At 40.0% G+C, this 19,382-nt stretch overlaps 1 pseudogene; it reads right to left on the bottom strand.

Annotated features, from left to right (window-relative positions):
• Window positions 1-310: 310 nt before the first annotated feature.
• Window positions 311-17,778, bottom strand: LOC119824241 (annotated as a pseudogene).
• Between the last annotated feature and the right edge of the window lie 1,604 nt (window positions 17,779-19,382).

The following is a 19,382-nucleotide window of genomic DNA, read 5'->3' as shown; positions in this document are numbered from 1 at the left end:
ATCTGTTCCACTTCTCTTACAGGTACCTGGAAAAGTTCTATCACTACACCAAAATCAGGTCTGGTAAAAATCCAAGGTTTTTAATTTTAATCCCAGCCAGTTTTAAGTATATTTTCCAGGTTATTACTGCTGCCTACATCAAGAACAACCTACAAAATGCTCCCAGGACAACACCAAAACACCTGTACCAGCTCCTAGGACTTCATTGGTACCAGCTCTCCTGGATCAAGGACACCTCCCGACTCTTGTGGATCAAGGACACCTGTTAACTAAAATCTGGTTTCCTCTGCTATTACGTCTCATCCCATGGCTAGCCCCGTTTCATAGAGCCAATGAGAACAAGATTTTTCCTCCTAGACACCTGCTTTCTTACTTCTCTCACGAAACAAATGCCTGGCATCTTCGTGATGACAGCAAACAGGATGCCTTTCCAGCCACACCTCCCACTGAACATGGACCCACCAACACCCAGCTCTCTCGCCCCCATGTCGCCCCATGCCCGCAGGAAGTAGCCAGACTTGAGTCTATACCCTTTTTCCAAAGAGATCCTAAAATATTGGTCCTAATTATCACCTCAACTTCCTGTCACCCCTATATCAAAAGAGTCCAGGATAGGAACAACTGGAGAACTGCCATAAACAGGCTGCTCATAGACGCTTAAGCATTGCCAGAACAAGAAAGAAAGAAAGAAAGAAAGAAAGAAAGAAAGAAAGAAAGAAAGAAAGAAAGGAAGGAAGGAAGGAAGGAAGGAAGGAAGGAAGGAAGGAAGGAAGGAAGGAAGGAAGAATATACTTTCATATACTAATGTAACAAAGAAATAGGGATCTTGGGAAGACTGCTTGAGTTCATAAAAAAACGTGCAAATAATTGCCAGTAAGCACATAATAAATATTGACAAAGCAGACCTTTTCCAGAATTTTCTTAGGACAGACTAATTTAAATACAAATGCCTGACACATATTGTAGATTGTATCTGGGAAAGCATGAAAGCAAGGCAGAAGGTTATATCCAGATTCGGGGACCACTGAGGACAGCACTCAGCAATTTTTTCACCAAATTGGTTTTGTGAATCATATAGTTGTGATCTGACATCTAACAAGAATAAACATGTCTCATAAATTAAATATAAATGTTTAACACTAGAGTCATGAAATCACATCCAAGAACAACCCAGGAAACAAAATGCACCTGAGGTAAAAGGCCTTTCTTCCTTTAGCCTCTGACTCTTCCCCATGGGTCATTCTTTTAACCATGTCTGACAGGGAGTTACAGGATCAATGGTGATAATGTGAAATGTCATGTAACTACACCAAAAGCTTCTGGCAGCAAAATATTAGCTGCACAAACATGGGAGAGGGGAAGGAAGAAGAGGGAACGAAAGAAACCTGTGTCTGTAATAATAAAAGGAAAATTATTCAAAAGCACAAAGGGATACTAGTCATTTTAAAATTTGTACAGTGTTAACTGTTGTGATTAAGTACATACCTAGTACTGAAATGTCAAAGCACATAAAGCAAAATTTAACTAAATTAAAGACATATATAGATGGTTTCACAATCATACATGGAGGTTTTGACACCTCTTCCTCAGAAATGGACCAAGCAATCAGAACTTTAAAAAGTAGTATAGACCTACAACATATTAATAATAGTACCAATTATAGTGACCAAAGAGACATTCATAAAAACAATTCCAATGTACATAATGTGTATTTTTTCAAGTGACCCAGGTACATTTATCAAAGTTGATTTTTTTCCTGGATCATAGTACATAAGAAGGTTAGGGGCCATCAAGATGAGTCAGCAGGTAAAGGCATATGCATTCACAGCTGATGACCTGAACTTGAACCCTGGAACCCAAGTAGAAAAAAGAGAACAAACTCCTACAGTTGTCCTGTGACCCTCACACAAGTGCTGTGTCCTGGGTGCACACACACACACACTAAATACATATGTAAGTAGTTTTTAAAAACTTGACGATGGTTAAATTTACTTCATGTAAATGCTTCTCATGTTTTCTTAATGTTGAAAATGGACTATTAAATTTCATATTTTATGTCATACTTGTGCATTATACATTGTGACATAGAAGGAAATACACTGGTATTTTTCTCTTGGGAGAAAAGTTAATTTGTTTTCATGCTGATTGGTCTGCTTAGAATCTGTGTTTCTGGTGAAGCAGAACTCAGACTAGAGTTCCACCTCTTTAGCTAGCAGCCCGGCCTTTCTCATCTATGAAATGGTCATTTCATGGACTCCGCTCCTTATCTTGCCCCTCTTTCCACTGGTAACTTCCAACAGCTTTACCTCATAGGCTTTAAGACAGACTCCATAGGCTATGACACCAACCCAGAAAATTGACCTGCATCCTGGCCAACTCGTCCCTTGTTCCCTTATTATAATGCAGTACTGTCCCTTCCTACCTGAGTCCAGTGCCTCCACTTTACTCTGGATCCCAGTGCTTCCCTTATTAGAGATTTTTCTCATTTTTTGTTTGTTTGCTTGCTTGTTTGCATTTTTGTTTGTTTTTGGATATTGTCAATCTTACAGATGGGACAAAGACGACATCTTAGTAAAATACTTATTTTAGGGAGTTTCATGTCCTGAAATTCATGATAATGAGTAACAGAACAATCTATTCCATGGAATACTTGTAGAAAACCTGCTTATTGAAAATAATCAGCTTTATGGCTTTATAGATCTCATGCCCTATGCTGGGATGCCTTGATGCAGGGAGGAGAAGCAGGTCCTTCCCCAATTTGATATGCCAGGCTTTGTAATTCCACATGGGAGGCCTGCCCTTTCTGAGGAGTAGATGGGGAGGGGGTAAAAAAGAGGAGGAGGAGGAAGCCTAAGGAAAGGCAGGGGGAATATTGTGGTTGGTATGTAAAATAAATAAAAAATTGAAAATAAAAGAAAGGTTTTAAAGTATGAATGTTAGAGTAGCTATGTTACCTGCAACAAACCTGCAATTCCAGAGTCAGGAGACAAAGGCAGGAGGATTGTCATAGTCCAGTCTTAGGCTGAAAGATAATTTTATTTCCTAAAAACCTCAGAATGTCACACTTACCATTCCCATCAGGTGCCAAAATAGTGAAGAAGATCAGTAACCTCAAAGCCGAGGTCCTATCCAAAGCATTCATCTGGAGTGGTTTCTAGTTAAACACAAATCACCATAAGCTCTGGATAAACTCAGTGAATCTGTCCCTTGAGGTCAACTTTGAGTTCAATTCACCAGATTTAAAGGTGACTTTTCTTCCACATTTTCCCTACCTTATCTTCATCTGCATTCTCTGTGCTGTTGGATGATTAAGCCTGCACAGGCAGTGATGTTTGCTGAGTGATGAAGAAAGAAGGAAAAGCTTAAATTAAAACATTAAGATATATTTTATGGCAGTTCCTCTTTTAATGAAATATTTTTAATTTGATTTTATTTTTTGTTTCTGTTTGAGCTAACATTTTCTTCACTCCCCTTCCATCTTCCCTTTTGCCCCCAGGACTCCCGACTTACTCAAGAGATGTTGTTTTTTTTTTCCTCCCTTTTAGGCAGACCCATACTTTATGTCTTTCTTAGGGTTCTCATTGTTGTCTAGGGTCTCTGGGGTTGTGGACTGTAGGCTGGTTATTCTTTGCTTTATGTTCAAAAGCCATTTATGGGTCAGTACATATTATAATGTTCTTTCTGGGTCTGGGTTACCTCACTCAGTATGGTTTTTTCTAGATCCTTCCATTTGCATGCAAATTTAAAAAAAATTATTTTGTACCACTGAGTAATACTCCACTGTGTAAATGTAACATATTTTCCTTACCCATTCTTTCACTGAGGGGCATCTAGGTTGTTTACAGGTTCTGGTTATTATGAATAATGCTGACATGAACTAAACATAATTGAGCAAATATCCTTTGCTATGATTGAGCATCCTTTGGGTATACGCCCAAGAGTGGTATTATTGGGTCTTGAGGTAGATTGGTTCTCAATTTTCTGAGAAATCACCATGCTGATTCCAAAAGCGGTTGTATAAGTTTGCACTTCAAGAAGCAATGGAGAAGTATTCTCCTTACTCCACATCCTTTCTGAACATAAATTGTCATCCATTAGTGTTTTTTATCTTGGCCATTTTAACAGCTGTACAATGGTGTCTCAGACTTGTTTTGTTTTGCATTGCTCTGGTGACTAAGGATGTTGAGAATTTCCTTAAGTGTCTTTTGGCCATTTGAGATTCCTCTATTGTGAATTCTCTGTTTAGGTGTATGACCCATTTTTTAATTAGATTATTTGTTCTTTTGATGCCTAGTTTTTTTAGTTCTTTGTATATTTTGGAGATCAGCCCTATGTCAGATATGGAATTGGTGAAGATATTTTCCCATTATGTAGGCTGCCATTTTGTCTTAGTGACCATGTTCTTTACTTTGGAGAAACTTCTCAGTTTAGAGAAGTTTCATTTCTTAATTGTTGTTCTAGTGTCTGTGCTTCTGGAGTTATATGTAGGAAGTGCTCTCCTGTACCTGTGTGTTCAACGCTACTTCCCACTTTTTCTTCCATGAGAGTCAGTGTGGTTGGTTTTATGTTGAGGTCTTTGATCCATTTGGACTTGAGTTTAGTACATAGGGATATTATATGGATGTATTTGCATTCTTCTACATGTCAATATCCAGTTATGACAGCACCATTCATTTAAGATGTTTTCATTTTATAATTTTAGCTTCTTTATCAAAAATCAGGTGTACTTAGTTGTGTTGGCTGATATCCAGGTCTTAGATTTCAATCTTTTGGTCCTCCTGTCTTTTTTTATGCCAAATATCAACCTGTTTTTATGACTGTAGCTCTATCATGAAGTTTGAAGTCAGGGATGGATATGGAGATAGATATGGAGAGAGTGGGAAGCCTTGTCCTGTTTCTGATTTCAGTGGGATCATTTTGAGTTTCTGTCCATTTAGTTTAATGTTGGCTGTTGTTTTGCTGTATATTGTTTTTATTATGTTTATGCATATTCCTTGTATCCCTAATCTTTTTCAAAATATAATGAGAAGATTTTTTTCAGCATCTAATGAGAAGATCATGTTATTTTTTTTCAGATTGTTTATATGGTGGATTACATTGACAGATTTTTTCATATGTTGAACTATCACTGAATCTCTGTAATGAAGCCTACTATATAGCACAGAGGAAGTTTCCACAATACTAGGTTTCCAAACCACCCTTAGGACTATGAATTATAGTTTTCTTGTTTCCAGTATCTGGCTATTATGAATACAGCAACAATAAACATGGTTGAGCCTTAGTGACAGGATGAAGTGTCCTTTTGGTATATGTCCAAGGTGGTTCCTACATTGAGGAACAGGATAAGAAAATGTGGTACATTGACACAATGGAGCATTATTCAGCTCTCCTTAAAAAACTGACATCATGAGATTTGCAGGCAAATGGGTAGAAGTAGAAAAAAATCATCCCGAGTGAAGTAACCCAAACTCAGAAAGACATATATGGTATGTATTCTATTCACTTATATGTGGGTATTAGATATTAAATAAATAGGAGAAAACTATAATCCATAGATCTAGCGAGGTTAGTTATAGAAACGTGGATCTTTCTTGGAGGAGAAAATACAATAGATTTTAAGGGTGGACTGGAGGCAGGGCTAATGGGAGCAGCAGGATCAGGTGGGGAGGGGTAGGGTACATGGAATTCTGGGAAAGACAACTAGAACTGAGGGGCATTTGAGGGGTGATTTGGAGACCTAGTATCGTGGATGTTTTCAGACAAAATTCATTTTGTTGGCTCCCTCACCACACCCCTCTTCCTTATCCTCCCTTTTGCTCTCCCACCATCAGTAATCTCTTTTCCACTCCCATGTTGATGGAGGAGAGTTATCTGTCTATGTTTCTTTCATTGGTTAATTAATAAAGAAAACTGCCTTGGCCCTTTAAGAGACAGAGAGTTAGGTAGGTGGAGTAGACAGAACAGAATTGTGGGAACAAGGAAGTAGAGTTGGGGAGACGCTTCAGGCAGTCGCGTGGTGAGTCTCCATGCTGCTCCTCTCCGAGATGGACGCAGGTTAAGATCTCTCCTGGTAAGCCACAACTCGTGGTGCTACCCAGATTACTAAATATGGGTTAAAGGAAGATGTGAGAATTAACTAATAAGAGGCTACAGATAATGGGCCAGGCAGTGTTTAAAAGAATACAGTTTCCCTGTAATTATTTTGGGTAAAGCTAGCCAGGTGGCGGGTGGCGGGACGCAGCCCCGCCGCTTCACACTACACCATGTCACATGTGACCCGCTTCACATTCTCAATACTTCCTGTTCCCTTCTAATAATCGCCTATCTCTACATACTCACAGCCATGCCCCTTTCTTTACGTATATATAAGCATTAAAATTTAGGGCTTATTTTGTCTAAGTTAGATATTTATTTTACTGCTTTCCAGATCCATACTCAGACAAATTTCTGTGTACTTCCATTGTGTATACATATATCACTTTTATTAAATTTATCTGTTGATGTACATCTAGACACATTCCATTTTTACTATAGTGAATAATGCAGCAACAGACATGGATGTGCAGCTATCATTTGCTATGATGATGTATCCTGTTGACATATGCCCAGGAGTGGTATAGCTGGGTCATGTAGTAGCTCTACTTCCATAGTAAGCACACCAGTTTATGCTCTCACCAGCAGTAAAGAAAGGTTCCTCTTTCCCACATTCACGTCAGCATTTGTAATTTGTTTATTTGATCTCAGCCATTCTGGCATGGATTAGCTGGAGCCTCAAGGTGGTTCAGATTTGTATCTCTGACAGATAAAAATGAAAGACAATTCTGCAGAGTAAGACCCTTGAGCCTGCTTCCAGTTCAGTGGTCACTAGCCGGTCAGAAGGGGACTGGTAGGTAAGTGAGTTAAGATGCCAACCCCTCTCTTCCCGAAGTCCAGCAGCTCTCCTCTCATTGCTTATACTGAGTCTCAGAGTTCTGATAATGTGCACTGGGGGCAGCTTAGTTGTTGCCTGGATGGAGGGACAGAGCTTCTGGGCTTCTGACTCTACCATTTTTACTGGTGTGACCCAACAGATTTGCTCTGAAATGGTTTAGGGCCATTTCTACACCACAGTTCCTGACAACGATCCACATTTTCTAGACCCCAAAGTCCCACTGACCTCAGAAGCTAAACTCTGCTATTTATATTGAAGATACATAAACCACCTACTACATGGAAGATTTATCCATTTTCAAGGTGACAACCATTTGCCACATATGCCTTTACCTTCTTTTAGAACATGTCAGGTTCTCTGGTCTCTGCCTTTCTTCACAGCCAACTTACACCACCAGACCCCACTGCTCTGGACAGCCCTCTAACCCTTCCTCACCTGCTCCTCTAAAGTGCACATTCAACACTTGGTTGCCCACATGGATTTCCTGTTTAGGCTGATGTTATAACAAATATTTCCACCACAAAATACAAGCATTTCATGTAATGGCATTAATTTCATGAGCAAAAATACCACATAGATACGTATAAAGCAGATATCGGTTAGCACCTTGTGATGGCTTGAGGTTGTTTGACTCATCTTAGTTTAGAATACACTGCCCTTTGTTCATCTCTCATCTGAGCCACATACAAATTTGTACAAATGCTGCAAGTTCTATGTCTTCCTAACCTCTGACAAAAAATAATGTTTAACCTATTAGCGCCTCTAAATGGTTTTGATGATAAGTTAGAATTTGGTTTGTTCCTGAGGCTTGGCCTATTTTGTTTCACTCAGAATGAGCACAGCCCTGTTGACTCTCCATTGTCTCATGATCTCACCATGTTTTAATAAATAGCATCACAAAGAGAAACAGACACTGTGAAATGAACCAAAGTGAGCACTGATGGGATTTGCTGTATCTTACCTGAAGATCTGTAACAAAGAGAACAAAACTAAGATAGATAGATAGACAGACAGATAGATGGATAGATAAAAATCAATGGCTCAACATTCAAGAGCGCATACTGCTTTCCCAAATAGATCTGAGTTTGATTCCGTGCAACCACATCAGGTGGTTTTCAGCCATCTGCAATTCCAGTGCTAAGTCATCTGAGAGTCTCTTGCGGCTTCTGTAGGCACCTGAACACACATGGTGCACATGCACACATGCAGGCAAAATACACATACATATAAAATAAGATAATGTCTTATCTTTGGTGATACAAGCTCAATAACAGTATGTCAAAGTGAAAACACAGTCAAACAAATGTACATTGAATTAATTCTTGAATATGGCTCACTATTGTCGTGTGTTTTCAAGAATTCCTTTAGTATCATCAAGTCTGATAAGTTATGTTTTTCATATATATATGAGCTGGAGAAATGGTTCAGCAATCAGAAAATTACACTTCTCTTGCAGAAGACATGAGTTGAGTTTCCAGTATCCATGTCAGGCAGCTCACAACATCTCATAACTCCAGCTCCAAAGGATCTAAAACCCTCTTCTGACATCCATGAAAAATAGCACTCTTGTGCGCATGTGCGCATGCCACACACACACATACACACACACACACACACACATGCTTATACATAATTAATTTTTTTAAATAAATCTTAAGAAAACTTAGAGAACAGTACTTCAGACTCGTTAAAATATGTGTTTTATGTAGATGTCTCTTTCTATTTAACACAGTTCGTTTTGATTTGTTGAGTATCTTACATATTCTGAGAGGCCAGAAAATTGCTGCTAAAATGAAGTTGTTTAGAAAGACAGAGGGAAAGAGAGCAGTTGTATTTTAGTTTTAAGTTCATGGTAAAATGAAGTGAAAAGTGCAAAGCATTTCTAATACTCTGCCCTCCTCACCAGCACAGACTCCATCACCATCAGCATCCTTACTCATGGGAAGACAGATGTAAGATGCAGAACTGGGAGAATCAGCTCATATATGGCAGCCAAGCCTTGTTTCTGTCCACACTGACAGAAAACCTATAATCAAACCACAGCCTTTGCTTGTTGGGTTACAGCCTCGACAAAAATACCTCTTGCCAGGTTAGGGGCAAGATGCTAAGAAAAATAGTAAAGAGGACAAACACATCAACAAAAATAAAACAGAAGACATAAGATAGTTTTGAGAGGGAGTTTCAGTGAATACTGAAATCGCCCAATGTTTAATTTTTTATACACATTTATACCCCCCAAAAAGGGGGATTAAGGCAACAAAAGACTTCTTTAACATGACACAAAGGACAACTCAAAGAGTTAATTGCTTTAACACTTTCAAACATCAAGTCATTAGCATTCTGTTGTTAATGGGGCTAAGCTACCCTAGTTCAAGTATCCCAAAGGCAGCCATTCCCTATGTCAAACCTCCTGTTACAAAAGAAGGAGCAGTACTCTAATGTGTATATGTTCCACACTTTCTTTATCCATTTTTCCATTGAGGGGCATCTAGGTTGTTTCCAGGTTCTGGCTATTACAAATAGTGCTGCTATGAACATAGTTGAACAAAAAATATTTTTGTGGTATGATTGGGCATCTTTTGGGTATATGACCAAGAGTGTTATTGCTGGATCCTGGGGTAGGTTGACCCCCAATTTCCTGAGAAACCGTCACACTGATTTCCAAAGTGGTTGCACAAGTTTGCATTCCCACCAGCAATATATCCTCTCCAGCATAGGCTATCATTGGTGTTTTGATTTTAGCCTTTCTGACAGGTGTAAGATGGCATGTACACATTAGAGTACTACTCAGCAGTAAAAAAAAAAAAAAAAAACCAATGACATCTTGAATTTTGCATGCAAATGGATAGAAATAGAAAACACTATCCTCAGTGAGATAATGAGTGGTATGTACCCACTCATTAGTGGACTCTAGCCATAAACAAAGGACATTGAGCCTATAGTTCACAAGCCTAGAGAAACCAAATAATAAGGTGAACCCAAAGAAAAACATATATAGATCTTCCTGGAAATTGGAAGCAGACACGATCACTGGGCAAAAGCTGGGAGCGTGGAGGTGGGGGTGGGGTGGGAGAATGAGAGAGGGGGAGAGAGAAAGGAGAAGGAAAGGATTGGAGAGAGCTTGGGGGAGTGGGAGGGTTGAGATGGAGGAAGGGCAGATATAGGAGCAGGGAAGAAGATATCTTCGTTAAGGGAACCATTTTAGGGTTGGCAAAAGACTTGGCTCTATAGGGGATCCCAGGTGTCCATGGGGATGTCCCCTGCAGGTTCTTGGACAGCAGATGAGAGGGTGCCTGAACTGGCCTTGTCCCATAGTCACACTGATGAATATCTCCAATATCACCATAGAACCTTCATCCGGCAATGGATGGAGGTAGAGACAGAGACCCTCATCAGAACAATGGACTGAGCTCCCAAGGTCCAGTTGAAGAGCAGAAGGAGGGAGAAGATGAGCAAGGAAGTCAGAACTGCGAGGGGTTAGTCTACCCACTGAGACAATGTGTATGATCTAATGGGAGCTCACCAAATCCAGCTGGACTCGGACTGAATGAGTATGTGATCAAACCGGACTCTCTGAATGTGGCTCACAATGGGGGCTGACTGAGAAGCCATTGATAATGGCACCGAGAATTGTTTCTACTGCATGTACTGGCTTTTGGGGACCCTAGTCTTTCTGGATGCACACCTTCCTAGGCCTGGATGGAATGGGAAGGGCTTTGGACTTCCCAGAGGGCAAGGTACCCTGCCATCTCTTACGACTGGAGGGGAAGGGAGGAGGGTAAGTGGGGGAGCGGGAGGGGAATGGGAGGAGGGGAGGAAGTGGAAATGTTTGAATGGAATACCCACACACACACACACACACACACACACAAAAGAAGGAGCAGTAGTATTCTTGCATATGCTGACCATCTGTCAGAAAGGAGTGGATCTACCTGTATGGGCTATCTTACTGTCAAAAGAAGCAAGTAACCACATCCTGAGTCAATATGTGTAGCCCTGGTTGTCAACAGTTTTTAGTAACCTCAAACTCTCTGACCATCAGACAAGTTTGAAATAGGCTCACATTTTGGGGCCTCCACATCTGCTTAATGATAAAGCAACAATTTTTAAAATGACAGAATTTCTTAGTAGGAGCAGCAAATGTCTTAATCAAAGGGCAGTCATGAGACCTTGAGCAGCCTTGAGAAGCTACACAGGAGATAATAATGAAAGTACACCTGTATTTTGATACCCATGTCTCTTTACAGTAAGAAAGAGTAAAGGTCCCTGAGGCTACAGGTAGGTTGTTCCCATTGTTTCATATCTAAGGTTCCTGGACATTTCCCACACATGTGTACTAGCATAGTCTCTGAATCTTCAAAAGACTTCTGCTTCACTGTTTATTCTTTTATATTGTGGTTCTGACACTCCCCCCTTTGTGGATTTTTCTCAAGGGTCACGGTATCTGAAAGGTACCATCCTTCTGCTCCATCAGGATTCAGGAGAGACAACTGTCATCTTGCCCAGTGAATATGTCACCCACCTCACAAATATTCATAAAACTTCCTTAACACTCAAAATATGGGACTCAGGATGCTTCTACGCTTATCTTCGTTGGGACACCCCATTCTAATCTCTCTTTGGTGTGTTTTTTTAGAGTTTGCTAAATTAACTTCTGTGTAACTATCTGTGCTTCTTTATTGAATTCTTCCATTCATAGAGGCAATAATCAGGAGATCCCACAACCCCACTACATTTGCTCTAGCTGATGGACCTGCCCTGATGCTTTATCATTCAAAGTCTCTAGCTCAGACTGGTGTTCACTCAGGGTTGCATGGGCTTAAGATATTTTTAATCTCAAATTCAGAAATGGCTTCAGTTTCTTGCTCTAATTTAAAACAGAGGAACAATAAATGTGATGATTTTTATTTAAAAACAAGTTTTAGATGAAAATACTTCGTATTTTATGTGTGTGGGTGTGTTGCCTACATGCATGTTTTTTCCCCACACTCATGTGCAATGCCCATGCAGGGCAGAAGATGGTGTTGGATCCCCCTGGAATGGGAGTTGCAGACAGTTGTGAGCTGTCATGTGGGTTCTGGGAATAGAACTCAGGTCCTCTGGAAAATCAGAATGTCCTCTTAATCACTGAGCTATCTTACCAGGCACAGAGAGAAAGCATTTTTTAATGTTTTTCTTCCATGTAAGATATAAACCTACCTGTATATTCATGGAAAATCATTCATCTAATTCTAACAGTTTATGTGACCAAAAACTATTGAAGCACTTATGGTTTTATGTATTGCTTGAAGTTCATGTAAAACACATGCCTCATTTTCACAAAAATAAAATGTCACTTAAAAAATAAGAAAATTAAATTCCTAAAGAACCACTAGTAAACATTTCTACAGTAAATGTGAGTGATTATTATAACTATATAACAGAGTCTTGTATTCACTATAACAGGGTAGTAAGTGACAGTTTAAGAGAGTTCTGTGGCATAAATCTAAAATGTCCTCACCAAGCTCAGGTTTTCTATGATTTATTCCCCAGCTGGCGTACTATTTGGGGGGGTCTAATGGGTTTCAGGAGGAAAAGCCTACTTGGTAGAATCATTTCAGTACGGGTAGTGCTTTGAAGGGTGTAACAGGACCCATGTTCTGGTCCCTTCTCTCCTTTCTACTCTGCCATGATATGAAGATTCTTCACAACACAGTCCCACTACTGTGAAGGACACTTTCTCTGCTAAGATGGACTGAAATTCTCTGAAACAATGAGGCAAAATGGACCTTTCTTCTCTTCAATTGTCCTGTCCATATTCTTTCACAGCGACACAAAGTAACCATTATGGGGAAGATTTATTTATGCTTTGCTATTTCAGAGGAGCAAACACAACAGGGCAAAAAGGGAGTGGCCGAGTGGAACAATTCAGGCCACAGTGAGTGGGTCAGAAATTGGAGGAAAAGGAAATGTCAGCACATAACTTGCTTTTCCTGTCTCTTTTATTCAGTCAATGCTCTGGGGCCACCTATAAGCAGTCGGGATGGGGCTTTCTTATCAGTTAATCTTCTGGAAACCCTCTTAGAGATACCTTAGTCTCCTGGGTGATGCTAAATCCAGTCAAAATGAAAACGAAAGTATTTTTGAAAAATCAATAAGAAACAAGAAAGAAAATCAATGAGAAAGTTTCAAATCCCCAAAGAAGAACCCAGTAAACATTTCAGATTCATAAGCTAAAGTACAAGAAGTAGAAAATTTAGTTAAGGCTAAAAGTAGCAATGTATTTATATCAAAAACTAAGCCTCCATGAAGTCATCTGTGGGAGCACTCACTCCTAACACTCCTCAGTCAGTCTGCTCTACTCAAGTCAACCCCCACTGTACTTCTTCTGCAGCCCACGAGAAATTTCATAATTCTACGTCCTTTCATATGTAGGCACCTTCATTTAAAGTGCCCTCCTCTTACTATAATCAGAATTAAATCTTTGAATACCTAACAGACATCCTGAAGCTCTCTCTGGATCCTGCATTCACACAAACTTCCATTCACCATATATCTGCCATTGTGTCTACAAGTCCACAGTTCTGCTACCGCAGGCCACAGGAGAAATGTCAAAACAGTCATTAAAAATAACAGAGGAGGGGAAAGGCTGCCCCCAAATAACACATAGTTACTATGATTTAAGAGGAAAAGGAGAAAAAATAAAAGAACTAACTTTTTAGAAATGTAATCATTTAAGTTAATCTCAATGATTAATTAACAACAGACCGGAGACAACCAAGAAGAAATTGATGAGTTTAGCGTTATATGAGAATAAATGTGTGTGCCTATGAGTATTTCAAAATAAATGCGAAATCAAAAGAAGATGGGGTTACCATTCTTTAAAGGAGTAAATGTAATTCCTATCAAAAGGCATCAGTCAACCAATGGCATTTATTGCATTATACATTGCAGTCCAGTTCTTCAGTGGATCCATGTTATCTAATAAGACAGAAGATGATTGATCTGAGACCAATCTCGTTGCAACATCTGGAGAAGAGAAGCATGAAAGAGGGAGTGAAGTAGATGGAGAGGAGAATGAGAAAATACAATCTAAGTCGATTTGGATTCTGGAAGAGATAATTCAGTGAGTGAAAAAGTTCAATAACTGAAACCATAAATGCCAGCCTACTTACCAGTGATCAGACTCTTGCTCCAAACAAATCACCAAGAGAGCAGATCTGCCGGTTATCTGCGCTCTTAGCAGTCACATTTTGCGACTCTGCTCAGTGATGCAATTTCCTCCTGTGGGCTAGAGCTACATAGTTGGCTTGCTGTACACATCACTCTGTTCACATATACTTACACGGCTCTCCTTTTCTGAGATAGGTGAGACCTCCAGGGATGACAGGCGCAAGAACAGAAAAACACTTCTAGCTTAGGGTTTTACAAAGTGGGCAACTTATGAATAGTGACAGAGGACTATTAACGCCTGAGTTGAGGGGCTTAGAGTATAGAGTAAGACATCTCGCTTCAATCTCTGCCACAACTACTTCCTGTGACTTGAGTGATACGGTTGATTATTAATATGTTAATTATATAAAGAAGTAATTGAAAAACCTTGGCAATTATCCATGGCATGATATTTCTCTTAAGGTACATTTTGTTCTGGAATACCTTGTTTGTCTGTCTAGATCTATTCCCCAAACCCTTTTTTCTATCCTTCTCTGTGACCCAGAAGGGGACCCATTAGCAGCACTAGCAGAAAACTGACAGTAAATATAGACCAGCAGATAAGAAGAAAGTGAGGTCACAATATTACTCCTGTTGAGATGTCACATTGTATGTCACTAATCTGATCAACTCTGATGGCACTGGAGCAGTAGTGGGGAGGGCAGAGATAGGCAAATCCCCAGGGTTGCTAATCAGCCAATCTAGTTGAAACATCAAACTCTTGTTTCATTGAAAGACCCTACCTCAAATAAAAGGGGTGAAGAGCAATTGAAAGATATCTGTAGACAGCCTGTAACCTCCACATGTGTACATGTGGAGAAGCATATCTGCATACATATAGATACACCACATACATATACACGTACTAACACACCATATGTGTATGTACCAAAAATAAATAAACTTTTGAAAAGGAAAATATTGCTTCCTCCCTTAGTAGTCATTAGCTGCATATCCATCCTTACAGAGAAGTGGGACCTTATGATGCCCTAACCCTTCGATTACAGTCTGTTGATCTTCCCAGTCTTGTGTAGATGATTACTTGTCCATGTAATCATGGTTGTTGTGAGTTTGAGAGTTCAATGATCATTTCATGCCTGGAATACAGCACTGATAGCATATCACACCTTTTCCTGGTGCTTAACTTCTTTTTGTCACATCTTCTGCATCTGACTATATATTTTTAGAGTATATTTTCACTGAGATATGAGATAACTGATACTCATTCTACACTGAAGATACTAAAAAGCAGGGACTACATGCATCTTAGGAGCAATAAAAAATGACACCACCACCCTGTACGCATTAGTTTTCTTTCTGTAAACTGAAACTAATTGTCTTCTTGAAATACGATAGCTAAGTGAATTAATGCATGTAGAACACACAAGATTCTAGCATGTATTAAGTCTCTATAAATATCAACATCAGTATTTTCAAAGTGTTGTAATGGATGGTATGGAATATAGAAAGTTTGGGGAAAACAAAATATTCTTCCAAGAATTTTGTGGGGAAGAAATCTGCCCTTCCATCTTGAACATGAGTTAGAGTATCACTCTTCCAGAGAAGTACTTCACTAATACAAGAAGGTGAGTACCACACTGGAAAGTCCCAGCAAGCATTACATGAAAATACATGTAATAGTGAGTAACTCAGTTTTTAAAAAAAGAAAGAAGAAGAAGGAGAAGAAGAAGAAGAAGAAGAAGAAGAAGAAGAAGAAGAAGAAGAAGAAGAAGAAGAAGAAGAAGAAGAAGAAGAAGAAGAAGAGAAAAAAAGGTATATGGGCTTGTGGATAGTTTATCTGGTAAAAACATTTGCTTTCAAGTCTGAGGACCAGAGTTCTATTCCATATGGTAGAAGAACAAATTGTCCTCTGGCATCTACATACTTATATGGCACATGCACAAATACAATAAATAGAAGGAAACAAACAAAGAAAGAAAGGCATAAAAATTAAAGATTTACTTACCACTTCTGTTTAGTTCTACGGACAGTGTCTGTTTGCCAGGGGAATGGGAGACAAAGTAGAACACAACAGAAACATTGTTCTATTCCCAGTGGCATGTGCTCCTGACAGTAAAGGTGACTTACTGTGTGATTCCTTCTTAGTGACGTGATTCCCATCTGGGGTCCAAAAGATCTGTGCACCTGGCTTGCCTGCAATTGCATCACAAACTGCTGTTCTATTCTTCCCTAAAAGCAGGGTAACTTCTGGGGTCCCTGTAGAGATGAAAGCGAGGTTTAGTCTTGTCACAAATTACAAAGGCATCTATTTCTAGCTCAAAATCTAGTGACCTGTAACAGCACGATATGTGACCATGTCACTTACCTAGCACTTGGAGGTTATGTTTCTCTTGGAAATTACCCTTAAGTGTTGCTATATCAAATGAATAAAGCCCATCATGATTGATGGCCACTGCATTGATCAGAAGGTCAGGATACTGGCCAGGTTTGAAGGCCCAGGTGATTTTTCTGTCTGTATAGTTGGTTTCATTGGTCTCCTTTGTTTCTACTTTGGAAAATATTCTGTAGGGAGGCTGATCTCTGGGGGCTATGAGCCACGTTATTTTTTTTTCCTTTTTTATTGTTTTTTTTAATTAAAAATTTCCGCCTCCTCCCCGCCTCCCAATTACCCCCTCCTTCCTCCACTTCCCCTCCCTCTCCTGTCCAGAGAGCAGTAAGGGTTCCCTGCCCTGTGGGAAGTCCAAGTTCCTCCCCCCTCGATCCAGGTCTAGGAAGGTGAGCATCCAAACAGGCCAGGACCCCCAAAGCTAGTATGTGTAGTATGGTCCAAATCCAGTGTCATTGTCCTTGAGCCACGTTATTAATACTGCTTTTGTCTTTGGAATAGCAGGGCAGAACAGCAGAGCCTTTGCACCCATCTGTACAAACAGTGTAGTGCTAACTGGACACACACACAAAAAGAACAGGAAAAGGAAACCTGTGTTAAGTCTGTCCACAGCATCGTTACACAAGAGCAATGCTTGGCTTATAAATGATTTCCAGAAATATTCAATTTTTCTCACATTTCTTGTTTCTGTATGTTCAATCAATTAAAATTAAATATATTATTCATTTTTAAGGTAAAAATTCAAGGTCTGTGGGCTACATGCATTTTACACCATAAAACCTCCCACCTCCTGTGTACTGATTTAGAGTCTGTGATGGATACAAGTTTTCTGAATGGTGATTATCAACAAAATTATCTGTTATAGTCACCTGTGAAAAAAGAGTCAGTGATGTCACCACCTTAACAGGAGCAGAAGTCGCTGTGAATGAGCCTTGACTCTGATAAGCATTGTATTAACCATCTCAACTATACCATTTCAATGTCACTTGCCTCTTTGGGGTCCTCAGGTCCTCACAAGTCACATCAAATAAAGGTCATCTAATTAGATAATGAAGGGTTCTTTAACACAGACTTGGGAGGGTGCTAATCTCATAGCCTTTCTTACTCTAAGACAGCAAAAGTGCAGAGGCCATCAATCATTCAGGGTCCCTCTGCCATAACTCTCACATCACCAGGTTCTTCCACTCATCCTAAGTCTCTCCAGAAGCCAAAGCATTAGTTACTGTTTCTAAGCAAGGTGAACTCTCCATTCCCTCAGTGCTGGCCACAAGATGAAGAGTAGTACCTTCTGTCTCAGGTAATGAACCATTCTGAGATGTTTGATTCCCATTCATACAACTTGACTCTATTGAAGTCTCCCACTATAAATGTGTGAGGGTCACTATATGATTTAAACTGTAGTAATTTCTTTGAGAAGTGGGTGCACTTATGTTGGGACACAGATGTTAAGACCTGAAATGTCTTTTTAGCTGATTTTCCCTTAGATGCATATTTAGTGTCCTACCCCATTTCTTTGGATTTGTTTTGAAGTCTATAGTATTAAATATTAAAATGTTTATCACAACTTGCTTTGAGAAGTAAAAGTATACCAGAAAGTGGAAGGGAGTTAAATCTGCATTTAAGAAGATAGACAGATTAAGAAATGGAATAAAGGATGTGGTGTATTCAGGGCAAGATCCCACCCAGCTACATTTCCAAATTGTGAAAAAGAACTAAAGGAAAGCTTAGAGTTGGGGATGGTGGGCTACAACTTTAATCCCAGCACTGGGAAGGCAAAGAATGGAGATCTCTGAGTTTGAGCCCATCTTAGTCTACAGAGGAAGTTTCAGAACAGCCAAGCTAAGGCACTGAAGGACAGAAAGCTGGTGAAGATGTAGTTAGGATTCAGTCATTATTCTGGCCCTTGTCACCTGGTAGGATGAACCCAGGCAGTAACCTATCCAGCCCAAGCTCCTATGGCTGCTACATCACTATGTAGTCTGTATGAGCATCGGACTCTTTAAGAGAAAAGTTCCTCCCACATTCTCTCTTTTACCCACTGATCTTCTGAAGAGGCAGGCTGGTCCTTGCCCCTTCTTCCTCTTCCTCTCTGTTTTTCCCTTTCCCTCTTCCCTCTCCTTTACCCTTCTCTCAATAAACTCCTTACTTAAGTTTCCCCTGCATGGCATGTTTGTCTCCCACACCTACTGGAGTCTTCTGGCTCTTACCTGCCAAGGTTTCTCATTCTGTTTTACAACAGATGTGATTAAATGAGGAAGCCATGTTCCAGTCCTAGTGAGCAACAGAACTTGGCAAATTTGTCATGTGGTTCTGGCTTAAGAGTTAAGGATATTTCTGGCACCCTCTCCTCAGCTGCCCAAGGACCTAGCTGGGGGCGTCTTCCTGGACACCTGGGAACCCCTCTAGAGTCAAGCCTCTGCCAACCCTAGAATGGCTCCCTTAAGTAAGATATATAATTCCTTGTTCCCATATCCACCCTTCCTATATCCCAACCATCCTATTCCCCCAAGCTCTTCCCATCCTCCACTTCACACTTTTCTCGCCCCATCCCCCCTCCCCCCATCCCACCCCACCCCTATGTTCCCATTTTTTGTCCGGCAATCTTGTCTACTTCCAGTATCCAGGAGGATAACTATATGTTTTTCTTTGGGTTCACCTTCTTATATAGCTTCTCTAGGATTTTTACGAATTATAGGCTCGATGTCCTTTATTTATGGCTAGAACCCAATTATGAGTGAGTACATCCCATGTTCATCTTTTTGGGCCTGGGTTACCTCACTCAGGATGGTGTTTTCTATTTCCCTCCATTTGCATGCAAAATTCAAGATGTCATTGTTTTTTTACCGCTGAGTAGTATTCTATCATGTATATATTCCACACTTTCTTCAACCATTCTTCCACTGAAGGGCATCT

The sequence above is a fragment of the Arvicola amphibius genome, chromosome 10, assembly GCF_903992535.2.
Source record: "Arvicola amphibius chromosome 10, mArvAmp1.2, whole genome shotgun sequence".
NCBI classification, from domain to species: Eukaryota; Metazoa; Chordata; class Mammalia; order Rodentia; family Cricetidae; genus Arvicola; species Arvicola amphibius.
The sequence above is the reverse complement of the archived record's forward strand: the minus strand, read 5'-3'. Positions and strand labels throughout refer to the sequence as shown.